This window comes from Sinocyclocheilus anshuiensis, unplaced genomic scaffold (genome assembly GCF_001515605.1).
Source record: "Sinocyclocheilus anshuiensis isolate Anshui unplaced genomic scaffold, SAMN03320099.WGS_v1.1 scaffold1382, whole genome shotgun sequence".
Taxonomy (NCBI): Eukaryota; Metazoa; Chordata; class Actinopteri; order Cypriniformes; family Cyprinidae; genus Sinocyclocheilus; species Sinocyclocheilus anshuiensis.
The window spans coordinates 453,226-478,082 of record NW_015554207.1 but is presented as its reverse complement, the minus strand read 5'-3'; positions in this window follow the sequence as shown (position 1 = coordinate 478,082).

The following is a 24,857-nucleotide window of genomic DNA, read 5'->3' as shown; positions in this document are numbered from 1 at the left end:
AGGCCTGTATGAGACACAGGGGTTGCAGAGTGACATGGAGTCACAGGTTTATCCCTTATCTAATTGCGAAGGCAATTAAATATTTAATGGGGACACCTGGTTATCGTTCCTCAATCATTTATCAGCTTTCCAGGATGAATTAATGATCAGTTGACTGGCACTTTCTTGGTGATTTCGAAACTGGCCTATTTAAAGCTGTTTAAAGCTGTTTGTGTTTCTTTTTTTTTCACCCAAAAATGAAAATTCTTAAATTTCAATATCGTGCTAATACCGCATACCGTGATAAAAGCATTAGCAATTAATCGCAACATGAAAAATTGATACCGGCATAGGTCCAGAAAAGTGGTTCAACTGTAAAGTTACGAAGCTACGAGAATACTTTTTTGCGCAAAGAAAACAAAACTAATGACTTTATTCCACATTTTCGTCTCTACTGCGTCACTTTGGATGCGTGTTCACGACAGTACCATGACGCGAGCGTGTGGCAGCGCTGACCAGTTGATAAAGTTGAACCACTGATGTCACACGGACTACTTTGTCGATCATCTTGGTACTTTTCTGGACCTTGAACGTGGTAGTTACCTTGCTGTCTATGGGAGGGTCAGAGAGCCCTCAGATTTCATCAAAAATATCTTAAATTGTGTTCCGAAGATGAACGAAGGTCTTATGGGTTTCGAACAACACAAGGGTGAGTAATTAATGTCAGATTTTCATTTTTGGGTGAACTAACCCTTTAAGGCCGGGGTAAACTATCTTAAAGGAATAGTTTACCCAAAAATGAAAATTTGCTGAAAATGCACTCACCCTTAGGCCATCCAAGATGTAGATGAGTTTGTTTCTTCATCAGAACAGATTTGGAGAAAATTTAGCATTACATTACTTGCTTACTAATGGATCTTCTGCAGTGAATGGGTGCCGTCCGAATGAGAGTTCAAACAGCTGATAATAGTGTTGGCTGATATGCTCCATAGTCATATCGTCCTATCGTCAGCCTGTGAGATCGCCGATACATGATATTATCATGCTAATTTATTTAATTATTTACTTGGTGTCATAGCCGGAAAGTGAACCAACTCCAGGGTAAGGCTAAAAGCAGCCAAATGTTAGTGTAATCTATTAACTACACATTATACCTTTTTAGTCAAGTAGCATATGGATGTCATGCGATACAATATTTTTAATATAACTGAATTTGTATTTAACATGATAACAAGTTAATAAAAACATTGGAAGTTACTAATTATAATGCTTTCATTTCCTCAGTTATTCAAACAGCAGCTACAGAAAACGAGCAAAGAACATTTACATTATCAAAGAACATCATCACTGACTTCAGTCTAGCGCGAGTTTATGCACTTTAAAAAAAACACTCCTGTTATAATCAGTGAAGCTGTCTACACTGTATAATGAATAAATCTCTTATGCTTACATCACACGTACATCTGCACTTTGTTGTTTTGATAAAAACATCACAATAATCCATCAATTAGCCTCCTGTGAAGCAAAAATAAACAAATCCATTACAAATATTTTTAATTTCAAACCTTTACGTCCAGCTAAAATGCAAGTCCTCTATCCATAATATTTGTTTCTCCAGAGCCTCATCTGAATCAGGAGAGAAATATGCACAGATCCTTCACTGTTTACTTGTGAAACAGTCCAAAACAGTTCTAAACATATATGTTGGTGTATTTTGATGTACGAGGACAAAAGGTGGTGGAGATTTTTCTAATGAAGGAAGCATTATAATTGATTATGGAATAATGGACGTTTTGGCCAGAAGCCATGGATTAAAGTTAAATCTCCCGATGTTTGAATTGTTTCTTACAAACATGCAGCTTTTCACTTCACAAGATGGAGTCGTGTGGATTACTTGATTACTAGATTATTGTGATGTTTTTATCAGGTGTTTGGACATTCATTCTGACAGCACCCATTCACTGCAGAGTGAGCAAGTGATGTAATGCTAAATTTGAAGAACCAAATTCATCTATATTTTGGATGGTCTGAGGGTGAGTACATTTTCATTTTTGGGTGAACTACTATTCCTTTAAAGGAATGTGCAAGACCAAAAAGAAATGTATCCTGTGGAGAGAGAGTGTAGAGAGGTTTGTTTCACTATATGTGTGAATGCACATGGCAAAGGTATTATAGGGAAAGACACAGTGAGACAAAGATAATATAATTGATCTCCAAACTCTAAAAATGACAGAACAGGCCACAGCAAACAAACCTTTGAGGACCATTGGAAAACAAAACAATTGAGGGTTTGTGTATTTGACGGGGCCTTTTTTTTCTTGATGAAAATAAGACCGGACAAGCCACGTTTATTTAATGACACAGTGTAGTAAAACACAAACAACAAGATCCCGCCATAAATGTCTTCTGGATTGACCTGTCAGAACCATAAGAAACTGCAACTACAACCCATCGCCCCGAGCAGAATGCAGGGGCGTAAATAAATGAACCAAGAAAACGATGACAGAAAATAGATCTAATAGATTATTCCCTAAAGTTCTTTCCAGTCAATATTATGCATTGTGTTCCCTCATCTGACAAACAGATATTAATCACCAGAGTTACTTGTCCATAAAAGTGTATTTAACAACACCACAGTGGCCCATAAATGTACAACATGTAGTAGATAAATGTAGTAGATGTAAATCACTGCACTTGGCAGCCACGGGGGATTGTAAATGCTTCATTTTCTGTTAGTGTTAGTTGTGGATCTGAGATGCCTCAAAGTTGCATAACAAGCTACAAGTGCACTGTGACCTCCCTATGGAACTGTTTCCAGGCATCAACGTGCAGTTGCTACGGTGCAGCAGGATGAGGTCAGTCGTTAATGGCAACATGTCATTGAATGACAGACTATGATGCTCTGGTGGCCTAGGTCACATGCCTGGATGTAACCCTCATTGTCACGAGCCACAAAATTGGGTGTGGCCATTTTTTTTTTTTCCCTGTCTATTGTATTCAAAGAAGCATAAAAATGTGTACATATAATAACCTGAAATACACCTTATCTATAATAAACATGTTTTTCATTTTTGAATTAAAATTCATTTAGATATGTTTGGGGTGACATAATGTGAAAATGTCAGGGTGATACAATTGTCTTGATATCATAATGAAGAAATAAACCTGATTAAGTAGTTTGACAATATTTTATTATTATTTCTTAAAACATATCAAACTTGTTTCATTGCTTTTCATTCCTTTATGACAAGCGAAAGTTAGCTCAGGTTGTAAAATATAATATGGATATAATAAATATATTCATTAGTAATTAATGATATTTATTAAAAAATATATTTAAAACATTTTTTAAAACAACATATTTTTAGATGGGCACACTTAACATTCAAGGTGTTAGGAAAATGCTTATTTTTACTTGATGGTTACCCCAAATTAAATTTTAAATGTAAACGTTTCTTTGAAAACCAATATAAATACAAAGAGTACAAAATACATTTTGTACTAAAAATTTGTACTATATATATATATATATATATACAAAAAAAACTTTTATCATGGACACTTATATGTCACGTAAAATGCCATATGGTGCAACTTCTAAAAACATAAATATTTTCATGAATTAATAATTAATGATAATTGTTTTGAAAATAAAAATTAAAACCTTTTTTAACTGAAAATAATGATTAAGATGTGCATGTCTACAATGGTTACTATCAGTGTTATCTAATTGTGTCAAAGCTTTTGGGGGTCCCCCCACCAAAACCACGCCCCCTTCAAAAAGAAATAAATTAATTCATTTGTTATTTCTTATCGTTGAGAAAACATAATAACTTAATGACCGTTTGTCGGTTCCAAGATAAAAGCTTTTTAAATATCAGTTAATTAGGTGTACCAAATAATCATTAAGCACAGAAGAATTAAATATCTTACCCATAGGCAGAGAGTGAACCAACTACAGCGTAAGGCTAAAGTAGCATAATGTTAGTGTAATCTATTAACTACACACATCATAAACCCGCCTGTTTAGACAAGTACCTGATATGGTGTCATGAAATATTTAATACGACTGAATTTGTATTTAAAGTGATCACAATTTAATAAAAGTTACTAATTATAACACTTTAATTTTCAGTTATTCAAACAGCGAGAACATTATGGAGAAAGCGAGCAAAGAACATTTACATTAAAGATCACTGGCTTCAGTCTAGCCAGAGTTTAAGCACTCAAAACTGCTGTTATTATCAATGAAGTTGTCCATACACTTTATAATAAATGAATATCTTACTTACATCGTACGTTCATCTGCACTTTGTTGCTTATGATGAGAGAATTTGCGAGTTTCAGTCAGAATTCATTCAGTGAGCGCGTGCACTGAACAAAGCTCTGGCGTTTCAGCGATGACTCATCTGAATGCTTCTGATTGGCCGTTGCATTCATAAACTCAACAGAATCGTGTGTGATTAGTTATAATGCGCAACGCTGTAAAATGTGTAAAAATAAATATGATGTAAAACGAGCAGGTCTAATTTAATACAGCAATTGACACTTTTCTTTTAATTTCCATTTTCACTAGTTTCATGTTTCAAGTAGGTATTATAGTTTTATTGAAAAACCAGGGGACCCCCAAGTTTGGGCTTTATACAGTATGGCTCAATTCGATCACTTACTAGGCCTAAAGGCTACGCTACATTTTAAATGTAAATGTTTATGTGAAACAAAGAGGAATGCAAAAAGTACATTTAGAAAATCTTAGAAAATTGTAAGCTGTATTTTTAAAAGATTATTCATTTGTTTTATCATTGACACTCTTATATGTCACTGACACTGAGTGGTATCCAAGCAAATTTGTGTGTAGAGAGAGAGCTTTGACATGAAAGAGAGGGAGAGAGTTACGATAAATGACCTTCATGCAGCTCAAAAGAGTGCAATAGACAGTTTACAGTCCACTCCAGTACACTGTCACTGAACCAATATGCCCTCCAGCCCTGTTAAGACACCATATGTTATTTGAAAGTAGAGCAGCCCTGTTATGTCAGAGTCTTACTTGACAGTGACTTTGATCATATGTCCACTTCCTACCTAGAGCATCAACTTTAAGTCCAATACAAACCAGCATGATTTATCTATTGTCCGTTTGTCCGAAACACATGTGTGACAAAACTGCCTCATGATGTCACTGGTTTTCCAGCAGTGTGACCCATGGGGAACTCTTCCCCAAATACACTCCAGTGATGGAGAGCCAGAACCATAAAGCAAACCACTAATAAATTAATAGACTAATAAAAGCTAGTGCAAATCCTTTGGTATTGGCTCTCCAGCCAGCTCCCAACACCATCCAGCTTAGCCAGGAACATTTTGATGTTGAAGACCAGCTGGACTTTATGGACCACATCACAAAAACCAGTTGGTCATGCAGATTTATGAAATACCACATCAGGGACATCGGACCTTTTTTTATCAGACCATGCCCCACAATTCCTTGTGCAGTCTCTTGCCACCTCTAGAATGGACTACAGCAATGATTGCACTTTTCTGAGCATCTCTGAAACCACTGCATATCTTATGTTACTGTCTCCTATAGGACTAATCGCTTTTGTTGCAGCATTCTTCTTCTTTAAGTTTCTTTGGATAAAAGCGCACACTAAATTAATAAATGTAAATGACAAAATTATCAGTAGAAATCAGAGCTTTTGACCCGGGGCAACCAATGTTCTTGATTTCCCTATGGGAGATAATATAAAATGTGCTGAATGCTAATGAGAACACAAATGAGAACAATGGAAACATCTTCCTCCTCTGGTATCTGGTAACGTCACTCAGAGGAGAACACAATATGCAACCACATGTGGGCGAAAAGAGGAACAGTGCGTCACAGGAGTTTTAAAAGACTCTTTCCTCCCACTCTCGAAACTTCTTTGTTTTTGATAAGTTCATCTAACAACAACTGTCAAAGGGAAAGATTCGAAAATTCAGAAAGATTTGAAAGACAAGTAACAACATGTAAAAACTGAAATACCGAACACAAAGATAGAATTAGAAATGGTATCAAATGAAATCCCAAAGACATACTGAATAGATTTGGTGTGCATGTGCACGTCTCTTTGCACTGTACTCAGTGTGTACCTGTAGGCCATCCCAGTCCTAGCTCGGACCGAATCCTGTATTGAGAGTGTGTGTACGTTGAGGAACTCCTCCAGATGTTTTAGTTCTACCTGAGAGTTGGAACGCAGGCACACGAGTGGAGGATAAAGTTTCCCTCCAGCGTTCTGCTTGCCGCAGCGGCTCTGACCCCTCTCCTTCTGCCCACCCTTCTGCTTTGGAGTGGGGATATCAGAGCAAGTGGCTTTGTACAAGTACATCTCTAATGCTCACGTCCATACAAAGTCCAAGCAGGCCCTCAGGAAACAACCTTCTCCTGTTTCTTCAGTATTCAGCCTTTTAGAAGAAACAAAACAGCCTAGATGTCCTCTTTACCCAAGTTTCCCAGAATCCTGTTGCTCTTGTCTTTGCCAGTATAATATCCTCTGACTGAATTTGTCTCTCTGTTCACCGTCTTGTCAGTTGCACATCTGACTGCAGTCGATCGACTCTTAGTTTCACTCTCTAATAAACACCATGGGAATCTGGGACATTTTCCCTGCCTGTATCTCTCCCTCCATCCCTCCCCCTGCTCTCCCACCCTTTCCATCTCTGTCGCTCCACCTCTCTCTCTCGCTCCCTCCCTCGCTCACTATTTCATCCCCATACTATTTTCTGATCCTACTTTCATGCCTCCACAGATACAGTAGACCTAGTCAACAGTCGACCTTTGACCCTCGGCTAGTGCTGGAACTCCAACTCTGACATCATGTCTGTTTTAGAGGATTGTGGGAATGTGATGAAGACTTTCTTTCCCATATCTAGATATATCAGCATGCTTGAGCATCCCAGCCAGAATTCCATGGAGACAAGCCAACAAACACACTCAGAGGGGCAGTAATCCATACACGCTCACTGACAGACCCTGACATAGTCATACACATATCACAAATTCAGGAGAGACAGAAAAGTACACAATGAGGCATTGATGGATAGCTGTGTCTATTTAGGATCAGAGGCTGTGGAAAATTGGTCAGCTACAGAAGGGTCAGCAGAGTTGGTGTAGTTGTCAGTTATGCTTTTGTTTAAGTTTATTTTTAGGTGACAGACGGAGTCCTATAAATAACCCCAATGAATTTTCACACCTGCAGGACTTTCCCAAGAGCACATGACTGAGAACAGATAACTCACTTTCTGCCATCACAACATAAACTCAAACACAGTGAGCAGGATTATTCCTCAATCACACTGAATAGGTTTATTGTGCAGTAACGACCGGCTAGGGTGCACGACACATCAAAACCATAATTAGTTATCTGCTAATTATTATTTTTTTATTTCTTGTGGTTCAACCTGAGGGACCACTAGTGGGCCTCAGAAAACTTCCAAAGAAACTTCCAACTTCCAAGAATTTAAATGTATTAAATTATTATTAATATATTAAAACGCAAAAAATTTGAAATGCTTTAGAAAATCAAGATGAATGAAATTAGTTTCTTACATAATAATATTAATACTGATAATATGTAAAAAATATAAATAATAATGAGAGATTTAAGAACATACACTACTTGAAATTTCTGAAATCACAAATTAATTGTGGTTAATTCATTTCATATATCATATTATACTTAAGTCATAATATACTCCCAAAACAAGAAGCTTTGTACAATTGCATTGCTACTTGGATTAATGATCAGGACACACCTGGGAGGGTAAAAATTTTAGGAGTGAAGGCCGCTAGTGGTGTCGTATATGTCCTGCACCTCACAACTCTTGTTGTTATTAAATCTGATCTGTGTGAGACTAATTACTACTGAACACTTGCAGCTTATTGGCGCTTTAATGTTTAGAACTTGAGAAGAAATGTGAGACAGGTTTTACCACTAACTGATGTTGAGAAGAAATGCGAGAAATGTTTTAATACTAATAGATGATCAGCTCTCTAACAGCAATGCAAATCACATTATGCTAGCATCTTGAAATGATTATTTTTGAATAAGAACAATCAGAGGAAAATCCTGTAAAAAAAAAAAAGGGTACAATGTACTGTATACATTTTTTTTACAGGTGTTTTACCTGTATTTTGAATTTTGCACTGTGTTGCATTGTATTTTAGGGTTAGTGCAAATGTCTGTAAGATGAATGGATAATGTTCCGGCAGAAAATTACAGTATTTTTCTAATTGAATTTAATTAATCAATGTATGTATGTATGTATGTATGTATATATTTTTTTTTTTTTTGGCATGAGGATAGTTATATGCATAAACCCAAACCATCTCCATATAAGGGCTTTCTGCCCATCCTTTCCTTCACAGCTTTTCGTCACTCTCAGCAAACATATGATGCTCTCTAAAGAAGCGTTCTTGCCTGAGAGACGTGCAGCAAGATCCTTGAGCAATGCCAAGTGTGCCATCCTCGAAACCAGTTCAAACACAAAGACCTTTTATACAGACCCAGATTACAGACCTCTGGTTAGAAGCTGTAAATACCCATATCTGCGTTGTAATACAGAGAAACCTTGCAGCAGAAAAATCTGTGTAAAATGTCTTAATGCAAATATAGGGCTACCAAGAGTATGTGATGTTTGTTTATGTGGTATCAGTTGTAATTACATTGTTTCATAAATTAAACATTTTAGTATGAAAGTTATTGGTGAATCGTGATTTGTTCATGAAAACATCTGTACACAGATTTCATGCACAGTAAGTGAATAACACCCACTCTTTCTAAAAGTGTAAAGTACTTTAAAAAAAAATAAATGTCTAATCAAGACAAGTGCATCATCCACTTAATAAGTAATACTATAATAACTGTGCCATTAAACTTGGCAGCTCCATCTCCCGTCAAAGTTAAATTTTCTTTGCAACCACTTAAATATCCTTAATTGTGTTTTATTGATTTTTCCTTCCAGGTATTCAAACTTAAGAATTAAGATCAGTAACAAAATTTATCCTGAAAAATACAGGCTTAATAACTGTGTGCCACAAAACATAATTCATCATTAAACCTATTACTGAAAAACCGAATAATCTGTGAATAAATACACGATTTATATTACAAATAAAAATGTAAATAATTGCAAAAATAAGTAAATAAATAAAAAGTAAATAAATAAACAAAATAAAATCTGTGCTAGGTCTTTGGCTTCATGTTTCAAAATAATGACACTAATATATTATCAATAAATGCAAACTAAATTGATTTTAGTTCCTTGTACCAACTGAAATAAATTATGAAGCTGTAGTAAAATAGCATGAAGCATGGTAAGACTTCATATAGCATGCTTCTCTCTGTCTGTCTTGGGTCTTTCTCACGACCTATTTCATCAGATAAATTTTCAGCTTTAAGAGAAACAGAATAAAAGGTGCCCAGCATTCTGGCATCCTACTGCTGCGGGGCTCCAGCTTTAAACCTTTCCATGAACCTTTTGTGCATGCTTCATTTTCTTAAAGACATAAAAAGCAAAATCAGCTCAAGGACAGGCTTCTGAAGCTGGAAGAGGTAAAAGAGAGACATACACAATCTGTGGTGGCAGAATGAAAGGATTGGGGTGGAACACTCATAATGGCAAACGTCCCGAAAGAGAATTAGAACCGCATGACACAATTCCCCCAAACACTTACAACAATCCCGGTTTTGGCATTCATGCGGGGGATATCTAATAAACCAGCCAGTGCTGTATAATGAATTGAATTCCTTAGGAGAAATAAAAATAGAAACAAATAAGACTACTGTTGATGTACATTACAGCTATAAAATGAATGAAATTAATGTATAATAGCTAAGATAATTTGATGAAATATTTGATGAGAAAATGTTTGAGTTCATATTGAAATCTCTCACTTTTGATCGCAGAGAAGTCTCAGTTTGCTTTCACTGCTGTCTATGAGAATTCATCTCCCGGGGAAATATGTGATGTCAGTATACACACAGGTGAGAATGTCAGTTATTCGTGAAGTTTGAGGGTCGAAGCCCAGAAACGGTAAGGACTGCTGTGTCAACATGCTCAAGTTTCAGCCTAACCATTTTATTCCTTATTATTATTATTATGTTGAAAACAGCTGAGTATATTCAGCAGGTTTCTTTGATGAATAGAAAGTTCAGAAGAACAGCATTTATCTGAAATAGAAATCTTTTGTAACATTATAAATGTCTTTATCATCACTTTTGATCAATTTAAAGCATCCTTGCTAAACAAAAGTATTAATTTATATAACCCCTCCCCCCAAAACAAAATTAAATAAATGCTGACTCCAAGCTTTTGAATGGTATAGTGTATAATGTTACAAAAGCTTGTTATTTCAGATAAATGCTGGTCTTTGGATCTTTCTATTCATCAACGAATCCTGCAAAAAATGTACTCAACTGTTTTAAATATTAATAATAATAATAAATGTTTTTGAGCAGCCAATCAGAATATTAGAATGATTTAAAAATATTTCACAATATTACTGCTTTTGCTGTATTTTGGATCAAATAAATTCAGGCTTGGTGAGTATGGAGAGAATTCTTTAAAAAAACATTACAAATCTTATTGTTCAAAAACTTTTGACTGGTAGTGTCACAATTAACTCAAGGAGCAAGGAACGAGGAGTACTTGAATAACACAGTCTTTCATAATCCACAGGAAAACCGAGAACAAGGAGGACATTCAACAAGTAGACCCGACAAACAAGAACTGCAAGGACTAGGGCTTTTAAAGGCAGGATAATTGGGGAGGAACGAGACACATCTGGAATCAAATTAACACAATCAACATGAGGAAGAAACTGGGTCACAGGGGCATAAACACACAGAGAATAGTCCATAATCCTGACAGGTAGTGTATATTTAAAGTGTAATTTATTCCTGTGATGCAAAGTTGAATTTTCAGCAGCCATTACTCTAGTGTTCAGTGTCACATAATCCCTCAGAAATCATTCTAATATGCTGATTTGCTGTTCAAGATTATCAGTGTTGAAAACAGTTGTGTTGCTTAATATTTTGTGTGTCTATTTATTTTAAATAGAAATATTTAGTAACATTATAAATGATTCCTTGCTGAATAAAAATTGTCTTGTGTGTGTGTGTGTGTGTGTGCGCATGTTTATGTGGTTTGAGGACACAAATTTGTATAATAACATGGGTATGACATAGGTATTACAACGAGGAGGTGATTTATGAGGACATTTTCAGTGTCCCCGTAATTCAAAAGGCTTATAAATAATTCAGAATGAGTTTTTTTTTTAATCTAAAAATGCAGAAAGTTTCCTGTAAGGGGTAGGTTTAGGTGTAGGGTTGGTGTAGGGCAATAGAAAATACGGTTTGTACAGTATAAAAACCATTACGCCTATGGAGAGTCCCCATAAACCATAAAAACAAACCTGTGTGTGTGTGTGTGTGTGTTTTTTACTATATTGGTTATATCGTTATTAATGTGCAGAGTCACATTTTTAAAATAAAACAAAATAAATGTAAATTAATTAATACTAAGTTAAAAAAATGTAAAGAAAAATTACTTTTTTAAATAAAACACTTAAATTGGGAGGGTTAATTTAGCATTTAAGCAAACTTTTCTTATTTCAACTTATTTTTGCCTGAAAATTTAATTAATATTGTATTTCTGTCTAATGCATATTTTCATTTTATTCATAAAATTAGATTGAGATCCAACAACAGCTGTAGTACGACCGCAGCCCCCCGCTGAGGACCCCTGACCTATTTGTTTTTAATTAACAAATGTCAGTCAGCAACTGCTCATTTCAAGATTTCTTCAACATTTCCTTATTATTAAAACTATAAATTAAAACTATAAAAAACGCATTCAGGCATTCATTATTTTCTTGTGCATCAATACACAGCAAAAACAGCAATAAAAAGCTTCTGTGTTCATGGTTTTATGAATTTTTTCAATTACATTCATATTAACAGACACATGGAAAGAGATAAAGATCTGATACCTGAAACTATTTTTGCCTCAAACAAAACTGCACAGCGGGAAGGATTTCTCAGACATCAAATCCACCCGCGAGCAAACAGCTGACATAACTCACCGGTAAGGCATGCCAGTCTCGTAAGCAACACTATCTTCTCTGGCCCGGCCACACAGCTTCAAGTACCAGTTGGTCTCCATCTCCCTGATAAGAAACGCTTTCCTTGCCCGCAGCAGCTCCCCCTGCCGGTGCAAAGCATGACTATCACGAGTGCTCTCTTGAGAGTTGCGTTGCCCACGGTGCCCTGCCAGAGAAGCAGCTGACTGTCTGCGGTGCCTCGAGGGCTCCTCGGTGCCCCCTCGACCCACCGAACTACTGCGAGCTGCAATCATGGCCAACAGGGCCCCCTCCCCCCTTTGGAGCCCGGGGGAATCTGGGTGCAATCACAGTACGCTGAAGCCGTTCAATCAAAAGATGAGTAGCTTCCTGACTGAGACTCACTAATGGTCTCTATGCATTTCTCAGTCTTCTTTTCCTTCTCTTTCTATGTGCGTTTGGTCTTCTTCTCCAGTCTCTTATAACCTCCCTGCGTGCTGAGGATGAAACCAGATCTGGCTGAGCTCTCGGGTCCGGCTGTATGGCTGGGCAGGACCGGGCTGGGTTGGGTTGGGCATGGCAGAAGACAAAGTCAACAGGATAAGCTTGGGTTTAAGATGCCTTGCATGCTAGTTAATGTTACTAAAAATCAGGTGAAACCAAAAGTGGAGTTTATAGGCTTTTAGCCCATGCTACTGCCCTAAAAGTTCACTAAATTAACATTTAGCAGAGACATTTTTTTTTTTTTTAAATGGAGAACTGACCATACAAATTTTAATTAGGGATGGATTTTTTTGGACAATACCAGTTAAAGAAAAAAATAATAATAATAATGATACATGCCTATGGCCAACTTTACTTTTTTAAAACCAAATTTTTCACAAATCATATTTAAAAAATGTCTGCGTGCCATAGCGAGAAAAAAAAATATCTTACAAATTTTACATTTTATTTAATTTAGGTTTAACAATTTGTGTTTAAAAACTCCAAATAATATTGGGTCTGCATTCTGTCACGCTCACTCGGTGGAGGAGCGATGAGACGGAGGGGAATTTACGATGACGCATACTTTTATTCTTCAACATTGAACCAGGAAAACACAGAGGAAACAGGTAACGACGTTCAGACTCGACCAAGAAACATTTGACAGACTACACTTTAAATACCAGACATAACAAGGGAGTAAATTAAACGCACCTGAAATCCAATCAACAAACACAGGTGGAAACTAATAAACTAAATAAAATCTGAAAAAAAAACTGAAAAAAAACTGAAAAAAAAAAAAAAAAAGGGCTAAACACTGGGACACAGGGAGCGCATGGGGAACAAAACACATCACTGGCCTGACATGACGCCCCCCTACGGAAGGTGCATCCTCGTGCCAAACAACATCAAAGGGGTGGGAGGGTGTTCGCCTTGGCGATCCCCAAGGACAGGTTTGGATGGGACGGGATGCCCCAAGGCGGTCCCAGATCCGGGCGCCGTGGCGGATCTGGCAGTTTGGGGCACCGTGGCGGAGCAGGGAGCTCGGGAGGCCATGGCGGAGCAGCCTCCGAGGCCGCGGCCCCAGCCTCTACGGCTGGAGCCCTACTACCCCACCCCCCCAAAAAAAAATATTTGGGGACGCTTACGGGTTCCGAGGCCCTCCGTGAGCCATGACAGGGGACTGGAGCCCTCCCTGGGCTTAACTGGGGATCCGAAGCCCTCCCTGGGCTTAACTGGGGATCTGCAGCCCTCCCTGGGCTTAACTGGGGATCTGCAGCCCTACCTGCTCCCTGGGCTTAACTGGGGATTTGAAGCCCTCCCTGGGCTTGACTGGGGATCTGGAGCCCTCACTGGCCTTGACTGGGGTGCTGGAGCCCTCCCTGGGCTCGACGGGGGATCAGGAGCCCTCCGTGGGCTAAACTGGGGGACAGGAGCCCTCCGCTTACGAGGAGCTGGCACTGGAGGGCGCTCTGGAGGAGCAGGCACAGCAAGGCGCTTTCGAGGAGCTGGCACTGGAACACGCTCTGGTGCTGGAGCCGACACTGGAGCGAACTCTGGGGCTAGGATTAAGGCAGAGAACAGTCCTTTTCTCTTCATCCTCCTCCTTAGGTTACGGGGGAACTGGGCAGCCGGCGGGCTTGTCGTTGTGGTGACCGGCAGGCTTGCGTCAATGGTGGCCTTATCTATTGAGAGGCCGGCCGCCTTTACTTCGGAGCGGCCGGCGCTCCTGGGCTGAGGACCACGATGGAGCTTCAGAGGACCGCGGAGAATTTGGGGTTAGGCAGGCGGTAGGAGCCGTTGGAGAGGTATGTGGAGGTTCTCGGCGTAGGGTGAGCTGGGGAGACACGGCGCGTTCCTGCGGGAGTTGGATGACGAGACTTGGGAAGTTTCTTTATTTCCTCCACTTCCAAATCTGAACAGCACGAGATTAATCAGCTCGATCAAAGGAAAATCACCCGTCGGAAGATCGCAGCGGATTATCTCGTCATCCAAGCCCAGCAGGAAGCATGCACCTAGAGCGGCGTCGTGCCAGCTCACCCGGTTAGAGAGCTCGAGGAAACCCTCCACATATCGCTCCAACCTCAGACCGCCCTGTCGCAAACCCCACAGCTGCAGTCAATGTTTTGTGGTCAAGTCTTCTGTCACGCTCACTCGGGGGAGGAGCGAGGAGACGGAGGGGAATTTACGATGACGCATACTTTTATTCTTTAACATTGAATCAGGCAAACACACAGAGGAAACAGGTAACGACGTTCACACTCGACCAAAAAACATTTGACAGACTACACTTTAAATACCAGACATAAGAAGGGAGTAAATTAAACGCACCTGAAATCCAATCAACAAACACAGGTCGAAACTAATGAACTAAATGAAATAATCAGGACAGGACATGAACCAAAAAAGGGCCTGACACATTCAATTGATCAAAAGTCATTTAGAATATTACAAAAGACTTCTATTTAAAATAAATGCTTTCTATTCGTCAAAGAATCCTGAGGAAAAAAAGATCAGTTTGAACAAATATATTAAGCAGCTGTTTTCAGCAATGATGATAATAAGAATTTTTTTCTTGTGCACCAAATCATCAATATATATATTCAAATAGAAAACAGCTATTTTAAATCGTAATAATATTTAATATTACTGTTTTTTTTTTACAGTATTCTTTTAATAAAATAAACCAGCCCTGATGAGCATAAGAGACTTCTTCCAAAAACATTATATAAAAAATATATCATGCACCCCTGTAAAATGCTCTAAAGTAAGAATAAACCTGCCTAAGCAACAGTTTTTGGCAAAGTATGGTGTGCAACATAAAGACTACTTAAAAAGCGGAGGGGGGGCTTCAGGGCTTCAGTATGTCTCACAGACAGGAAATAAAATTGCAATCATCAAGCCATTTCATAGGCTCTACTTTCACAGGTCGGCACCCAGCGGGTCCCAACAAGATCTCATAATCTCCTCGTAGGTTGACTGCGGGTGCTCTGATGAAGCTCACTGAAGCTTACACTCACCAAACAAACAGAAAGTTAAAGCTATCATTAAAATGGTAACCTTTTAAAACACTGACTTTCTATATTTAACCATATTGAATAGTCTTCAGGGTCTGTGCACAATTTCTGATGCCATAAGACCAGCAGTTTTACTACTAGGAGAGCTCTGTGGCTTGGTACTTTGATGATATCATTCTCAACTGCAGCACTGATAAGCCTCACAAGACATTTTAAGACTGCTGTAACTTGCAACCTATTCACTTTCACACAGACACATACCTGAACATCTGCTTTCTACACAGAAAAAAATGAAATGGATCCTTAGCATCTTTTAAAACGCTCAGTTTGAAGCAATTAAAAAAATTTGAATGGCCCTTTGGGTCATTTACAAAACTAGGTAATATAAACAAAGTAATCTAACTAATCAATTCATGCTTACCTCAAGGGTCCAAATGAGATAAATATGGAAATCATTCAGCAAATTGCTTGCTTCCCCAGAAATTTGTCTTTCCCTGCCACCAAAACCAGCATGAAAATGAATCCTCCCTCTGGTTATCAGCAGAAAAAAAAAAGTCGATAAATTTCCTCTCAAGTTCTTCAGAGGAGTATGGTACCTTATTTCACGCTTGAGGAGTTTGAAAGCAACCTGAAAGTCTCTCACCTGAAGGTTACAGGAAAGGATGTCCCAAGACAGGCTCTCTTAATCAATTTCAGCAATGTGCCAGCATACATGCCAATGGGCGCAAAACTCGAGTGATCGATGTTCTCTGAGTCCATCAGATCTATTGTCAGAGGTGTGCCAACGCTGATACCAGAAAAACACAGGAAAAATAGCAAAGTGCAAAAACAATTTGGTGACTTTCTTGAGTTGAGATGTGAGCAAGTGCCTAGCACAAACCCGTATGTTGAGCAAAACAGCAAATATGATATATATATATATATATATATATATATACATTATTCTCAATAAGCTTGAGTATCACCTTGCAAATGTTGATGAGTCACAATCACTTAGGAATTAATGGGTAATCAAATATGAATTTTAGAGTAACTCAATGCCACTCTTTCAGATATTCTCCGCAGCCCACAGGCTTTGACCTCCTGGGTCACATTTCCAAAGATGTGTGCTATTCTCAAGGCTTAATAATTGATACAGGTAATTGATAATTGATACTGGTCTGGCTGATGATTGGGGTTAAGAGTATATGCGTGTGGGTTTTTGGTTTGGGCAAAGTGGTTTGTGAGATGGAAAGTGAGAGCTAGCAGAAAGAGAAGCTGAAGAAACCAGAACCCCGCCGAGTGGACCTTAGATGTGCCGTGGAGAGGAAACCGGAGCACGGCTAGGTCAGTCTTTGGCCCGATGACAAAGGTGCGAATGCTGTCATTAATGTCTGAAGCATACTGGACTCCTCTCACGCTATGGGCGAGTGTGAAACAATATGCTGAAAATGTACAGCAAAGACACTCACGCACAGGAATACTCATATATAGGGGGCAGAGGTGAAAGTATTCATGACCATTTGAGTTACTCGTTCCAGACAAGGTAACTAAGCTCCTCCTCCACTGGTAACCATTATGTCTCCGTACATCCATCAACAGAAGTTACGACCTCTGCACCCGGTATTACAGAGCTGACTCTGCTAAAGTTGCTGTGCCATTGCTCAAATGCTACCGTGAAGCCTGTTACTATGACAGCAAACATAACATAGATCACAAATAAACTCACACATGCAAACAAAAACCAAACAGTCACATTGTAGACCAGCTCTGAAAATGTATATGGCACCAGAGACTAATCTAAAGAAATCTAAAGTTCCGTTCACTTCCACGGTCACTTTACACATTATTTTAGAAAATATGTGTATTATAAAGAACATATTAAACACTACCATTTAAAAGTTTGAGGTCAATAAGAAAAAAAAACATACTAAACATGCTAAACACATACTTTACATTTATTCAGCAAGGACAAAAATATAAGTAAAGACTATTACTTTGTTCATAAAATTAATTAATCATGTTACAAAAATTAACTACAAATAAATCATTTTTTTTTTTCCATCAAAGAATCCTGGAAAAAAAAGTGCTGCTTAAATGTTTTGTGGAAACTGTGATACAATTGTTTTCAACAATGATAAAAATAATAATAATAGTTTCTTGAGCATTAAATCAGCATATTAGAATCATTTCTGAAGAGTCATGTGACGCTGAACACTGGCTGCTAAAAATACTGTAATATTTTTATTTTAAAACATATTAACTTATAACAGAATACAGCTATTTTAAATTTGTAATAATATTTCACTGTATTATGTTTTTTCTGTATTAAATATAAGTATTATTAAGTAAATATGAAATATAAATGCAGCCTTGGTGAGCATAAGAAAGGTAGTGTATGTATGTATGTATGTATTTTACAAATAAAAATAAATATTGAAACCAAAGTTTGAATCTATTGATAATGGAATGAGCTATAACCACAGACGTATACTTTGCTGTAATTAGCTTAGATTTACAGACCACATGAACGTGTGGTAAATTTGTACATTTCTGTAAATGTGCCAGTTTAGCTATTCCATCTGATTAATTATTATAATTAAAGCGGCAGTTCTGCATCCTGAAAGTAGCACAATCCTGCACAGAACAGACGGCTATATGGTTTAATATCCTGCTATTTCCTCATATTAAAAGATGTTTTTCATCCTGAGAGTAAAACTATACATCACTTTAATATTGTAATGAAAGAGACGGGAAATGAAGCAACGATGAGGGAGAAGAGACTGCGAAATACAACAGGAGAGCAGGGATGAAAGATAAATTAGTGAGCAATAACTTGAGCCATGATAATGAAAAAGATAAAGACTGAATAACTGATGAAGGAGGGATTGCTGTTAAATCTTGATTGAAGTTAGAATTAAGTGGGGCTAAACAGAAAATCTTCTAGATTAAAATGTGTTGAAATCCATTTCTTTTATATTGAACTTACTGTGATTTATCTGTGGTCTATCCCTGGACTCTGGCTCTGGGGTCAACACTATAGTTTTCGCTGTTTGGCATTAAAATGACTGGTCATGTTCTCTTCTTTAACAAACAGACTGTTTGAGTTAACACACTGTGCTGTTTGAGTAGGGGTCAAATAGGTTACTTAGTCTGATATAATTCATCAAACCAAATCATTTGAGTCACAGCCAGGAGAGCTTCAAATATAATTGTCTTGGTCCCAAGGGCTCTCATTCAGCCAAGTGATTTTATTTCAATTGTGAAGGCTGGAGATTAAAATGAAAGGAGGGAGAAATAATGGAATGATGACTGCCTCTTATCTAAAAGAGCCAAGGGAACAGCTTTATCTCTAGAGGATATGCAGAGCAGAAAAAAAAAAACAGCAGTTTCCATAATTAGTGCACATGAGGAGGCATCAGAGATGGTACGAGAAGAGAGAAAGAAAAGGAGCAAGGAATACGATTCTCTCTCTGTGTATACAAATGCTCAAAGCCCTGTCCTTCCATTCTAGAATGGTAAACAGATTCTTCTCAGCCACTGTGTAGCAAAGCTTTCCTGACAATCTGGTGTCTAATTACTCCAGTGTGCCATTCTAACCAGACAGAACAGCTGTTCACAGGCTCCAGTTCTTTCCACACACACTTTTAGATTCATTCTGCACCATTTCTCACCTCCATGCATGGTCCTAAATTAACACTCTCCAAGGATTTGGTTAGTAAATAAAACAGAGTTACTCAGCAATGGGCCAGTAACTTTTTTAATAAACATAATAACTGCAAACATTATAGGCCAATTGATTGATTTGTAAGAAAGACATTTGCTGAAACAAATGTTAAAACACAAGTAGGCCGATGTTTAAAAACAATCATGAAGTAAAAGAGCACAAAGAACTGTGTACATGACATATTATACACATACACTTACCAGGGCCGTTTCTAGCCTTTTTCAGTAATAAGGCAGAGGCCCTCATCAAGTAAACACGTATAGGTTACCCCCATTTTCTTGGGGAGTCTGGAGGCATGGTCCATTTCCAAAATGTTTCAGTACAGTTATGTCACTGATTTGCTTCGGTTTTAATGTTTTAGAGGTTAATATTCTACTCCATCCAGTGCTCCTTGTTCTCTGTATTCAATTCTTTTTGTATCACATTCAGTGCTTGAAGTGGAAAAAAAGAAGTGCCGGTAGTTCCCAATGTATGTACATAATGCCGAAAGAAAGAAAGAAAGTTGTCTAGAGCATTTTTAATATAAATAAGCACCAGTTAAGTGGTGATACCAAACAGGACCACAGGGAGGCACCAAAAGACCACTAAACCTGCTGCCTTAACTTGACTGTACATGCTACTATACGGATCCATTCAGAATAACTAAAGCACTGTCCAGCGCATAATCTAAAACACCTTCAGCCGGCATTCATTATAAATCACTCGTGCTTTGAAAGCGTTCATATGATGCTTTTTTAAAGATCATTATTTTGTGTATTTGGTGTAACAGAATATGTTGACATGCTTTAATGTTCAAAAAACACATTATTTTTCAAATACTGTACATTATTGTAGGTCCTCTATGCCCCGCCTCTCTCAAACGCCTCGTTTTCTACAAAGTCCCTCCTTCCGACAAGTGCAGTCTGCTCTGATTGGCCAGCTGACCCAGTGCATTGTGATTGGTCGAACACCACAAGCACTCATCGTAAATGTAACGCCCCTTACCATAATTGCGAGCTTCGACATGGCTGCTTCAACACTAACTGCGGTTACTGAAACCATGCCTTCTTTCTTTGCGTGAACATTTCCACATAGTGAGGTAGATATGTGGGGGCGTGTTAGAACGAGCCGTTTTAGGGGGGCGTGGCAGAGTCTTAACTTTGATAAAGAATATCTCTTTGGTTTTGAGACTTTAGTCTTTGCAACTTCAGGGATCTTATCTATGCACAATCAGCTTGTAACACTCCAAAGAGAAAGGAAAACTTGAAATCGCATCATATGACCCCTTTAAGTCAAATACACGCTGAAAATAATAATTTACTACCATCTGGACACGAGTCACTATTCTCTCCGCCATCTCTGATGAAATCGTCCATGTTTTCTTTGCATTAGCGCTGTTTTGAACTTATTACTTATTACTAATGCATTCCCTTACTGGAATCTTGAACTTTCCAGAAGTTTACCGGTTTCAAATGACCTCCTGGGTAGTGTGCTTTATAGTGTCATTTCTAATCACCCAGACACTTATACAGTGCTGGTAGCATAATCTATTAGGTAGCATTATTTGTCAGAACACCGGCAACATGTCAGAAGTGCCGGTACGCATGAAAAAGTGCTGGTACACTAAAGACTAAAATATTGCGTACCGGCCCACTTCAAGCACTGATCGCATAATTACTAGTTTAACGTTTAACAAACCCTTCCAAACAACGTAGAGCATGAGAAAGTCTGTAACTGAATCGCAAACCGATTAAAACTGCTTGTCCATTTCATTTAAAACAACAGACTCATGAGAGTGAGTGAATCATTAGAGAATTATATCATTTTTAACAGCGGGCAGAAATGAATTCAATAGTCAAATGGCCAAAAGTTTATCAATTTTAACAGGTTTTAAAGTTACATTTTTATTTGGACTACGTCAGCGGTCAGTGATCGCGTCAAAATGAGATCAAATCAAGGCTTTACTGAAGCCAATTTTAACAAAGAGTTTGAAGATCTTGCTAAACATTTAGGCCTAACACTTGTCAACTGTTTTAAAAGTTGAACAGCAAAATATTATCCAAAGACGCAAACTAGCCTTACTCAACTTTTTTTGTCAAATTTTGCCGTATTGAATGTAAAATATAGGCAATTTTACATGATTTATGTAAATTCATAATTGATTTTAACTAGACAATAAACATTAATGGAGACGTTTTCGCCATACTGTATTAGGCACAAGATTAAGAGTAAATGTTTGTATTTTAAAACGTGTATTTTAAAACAAAACAAAACAAAAATATTATTTGCAAATTTACAATAAATTCAGCAAACACTACAATAAATTGAATTTTACTGTTTTAAGGTGATAAAGTGATATTGCTGTCACTGTGTTCTACAGCCTCAGTAATTCAATATGATGTGTAACTGCTTAACGTAAAAGTCTTTGTTCTGTCAGTTTCTCTAAAAGAGAGAGGAAGGAGTGAAATGACTGCCATGCAGCTGTCAAATCACATCACTTCTACAACAATGAATGAAGAGTAAGTGAAAATGACCATCAATGGGCAGCTCCTCCTGCTGGACAAAGAGAGATTTTATTTTTAACTAATCTGCCATGACAGCAGTCTGAATGTAATTATCAGCTCTAGCTACTCATCTGTCTCTCTGTGGAATGAAAGTATCTCAAAAGGCATCTTATGGACCAGATATCACCTTTTAGCACAAACACCAGAAAAATTAGCAAATGGCATCCTTTCAGGAATGCATATTGTTATAATGCATCTGAACCTGATGCGTAATAAATACTTGATTGGATGTCATAATGTAACACTGTGAGAGTTAGCTCAACAATATTGAATTTGCAGCAGATGTTAGATCTGATCATGATTTTCTCACCTGTAGGGCACTTTTGAACTTCTGAGACATTTATCATTGTCGTCTGTCATATCTCGTTCTGCCTCCATTTTATCTAGACACTTAGCCCACCTGAAAAACATTTAATATACAACACTTGAGCAGAGATGGTGTAAGTGTTAATGGAGGTCTCTCAGAACCTCTCAGCAGTTTCTGTCAGCATAGAGCAGCACAAACTAACTGCCCAGCCAACAATGTGTTGATGATGATTATCTGCTTGGTAAATAATGTGTCTGTAAGTGGGTGTGCTTTTTTAAACTCTGATTCATTCCCATCCTGTCAGTTGATGGGACTTGAGCTTGATGGATGATTATTGAATTTATTTTTAACAGTCATCACAAAGTAAAGCAAAGGTGCCCTTGAGATCAGCTAGGTTTTTTATTTTTTGAACATCAGTTATAAAATAACATGCATATCTAAGTTTTCTCATTGACTGATTACCATATATAAACTATATTTGATTAGCCAAACATAGAGTGTGAATATGGTAAAAACAGGCCTTTACCTCAGGTTAAAAAATAGAGTTTAGTGTATTGTGCAAAATGAGCTTTTTGAGACTTGTGATGTGTATATAAGTGAAAAAAAAAAGGTTTATTAAGTACATTTTAAGACTGCCAAACACACATCTCAACCTTTGTGCTTTGACCTTCCTGAACACCATCCTGAATACTCTTACAACTCTTAACCTTTAGATATATATTTTTGACTCAGAGTTCATATATCATAAACATACACATCCGCCTGCACAGTATTCAGTATCTGACAGGTTGGAGAAGAAACCCCACACATTCACTGTGAACTGAAGGGCAACCCTTGACATGAATCCCACCCTCCAAAATAGTAGCAAGTGCATGCATCCTAACACCTCCCATTGGATCGCATCCATTATTAATCTAACCCCTTTAACGGGTTGTTCACAAAGACCTGATGAATGATTAAAATCATACCTTGACAGGTCAGTAGGTTTGCGTTTATCAGTGTTCAGTGTTTTCAGTGGTCAGTCCAGAGTTGAATGGGTACTTGGCCTCTCTGCCAAGACCATATTCAAGTATTTTGTTTACACCACAACCACAGTTACCAGGCACACACACACACACACACAGATAGACTACAAAGGTCTTCCTCAGACACTCTGGGCTATTCCTCACTGAGGGTGTGTTGTTACACATCCAATTATAGAAAAATATCATCACTCCACAAGGCATCTAGAGTGGCAAGTGGCAGTAAGTGAACCATGCACACTCATTTTCTCTGATACAACATCGTAAATATTGTTCATCCTTAGGATGCACAAACTTTGGTCTTTATATAAGACGATATAGTGGATGAACAAGCTTGTATTTTGTTAATTGTCTAATGTGATAAATAAAAATGGTAACACTTTATAATAACTTTCATTTATAAATCATTAACAAACATTATATAATGCTTGACAGACCATTAGTTAATATATATTCACATAGCTAGAAATATGAGATAATGTTCTTGTTAATGTTTCCTAATGAACTTACTAAACATTACCTAATGATTAACATATGATTATTTAATGTAAATTGAAATGCTACCAAATGATGATCTTCATTTGTTGGTCTTTGTTTGTTGTGTAGACCTCTATTTACACATCTTAACAAATAAGCTATTAATTATTTGTTCATGTTTTTGCAGTACTCAATCTAAAGTGGAAACTATTCATCATTTGCAAATGTTTATAAATGTTTACTAATCATTAATAACTTTATGAGCAGTCATCTCAATGGCAAAAAGTGTCCCGAAAGAACTTAATTTACCCTATTCGCACATCTTTTACTAATCATTTATTAATTATTTGTTCATGTAGTCAACCTAAAGTTGAAACTATTCATCATTTGTAAATGTTTATAAATGATTACTAATCATTTAGTATCTTTATGGGCATTGGACTTTTAGCTAATGTAACAAGGTTTGTGTAAATGGTGGCTGGTTAAGTTTAGCTAAATGCTTGCTAAAGACATAATAGATTGTAATTTTGGTGCAAAATTTTTTTTATTGCCTCAACACTTACATTAGTATACTACTCTTCAGTATATCATTAAACAGGATATTCCTTGAATCATAAATAAAAAGAAATTACTTGTTCATTTATTAAAACAATAGGGTACAACGGGGTTAAAGGCGCTCCAGGGTAAAAGGTGCCTTTGATTTTATTTTCATCTAAACCACTAGATGGCAAAAAAAACTTAGCTTAGCACTTTCCAAAACATCCGCTTTTCAAGATGCACATGTATATTTGTCTGATCCTTGACACGATCGCACGCAGCAGCGCAAAGTTGATTCTGTGCTTACTTGATCTAATATTTTATGTTTTTTAAAATGTTGTAGATTTAAGTAGCAAATTAGAATCGCTAAAATTAAAGCATATATATTGAGACAAAGGTCTTCTTAACAATTTTCAGTTTTGTTTAAGATAATTAAAGCAACAGTTTTTAAATAACGAAAGAATATGTAAAAGTATGGTATTTTAGCCCCCTGCTGTTGGGGCTAAAGGCGCACAGTAATTAACGTGATAATTAATAGATGGCTGACTTTTCCATTTGTTGACGACATGGTTAGATTCAGATGGTAAATATCATATATTATGTTGGGTGTCCATATTAGAGATAATCACCATGTTTAGAATGAAACCATCATATTTAAAACATGATATTAATCATATCATATAATAAAATAT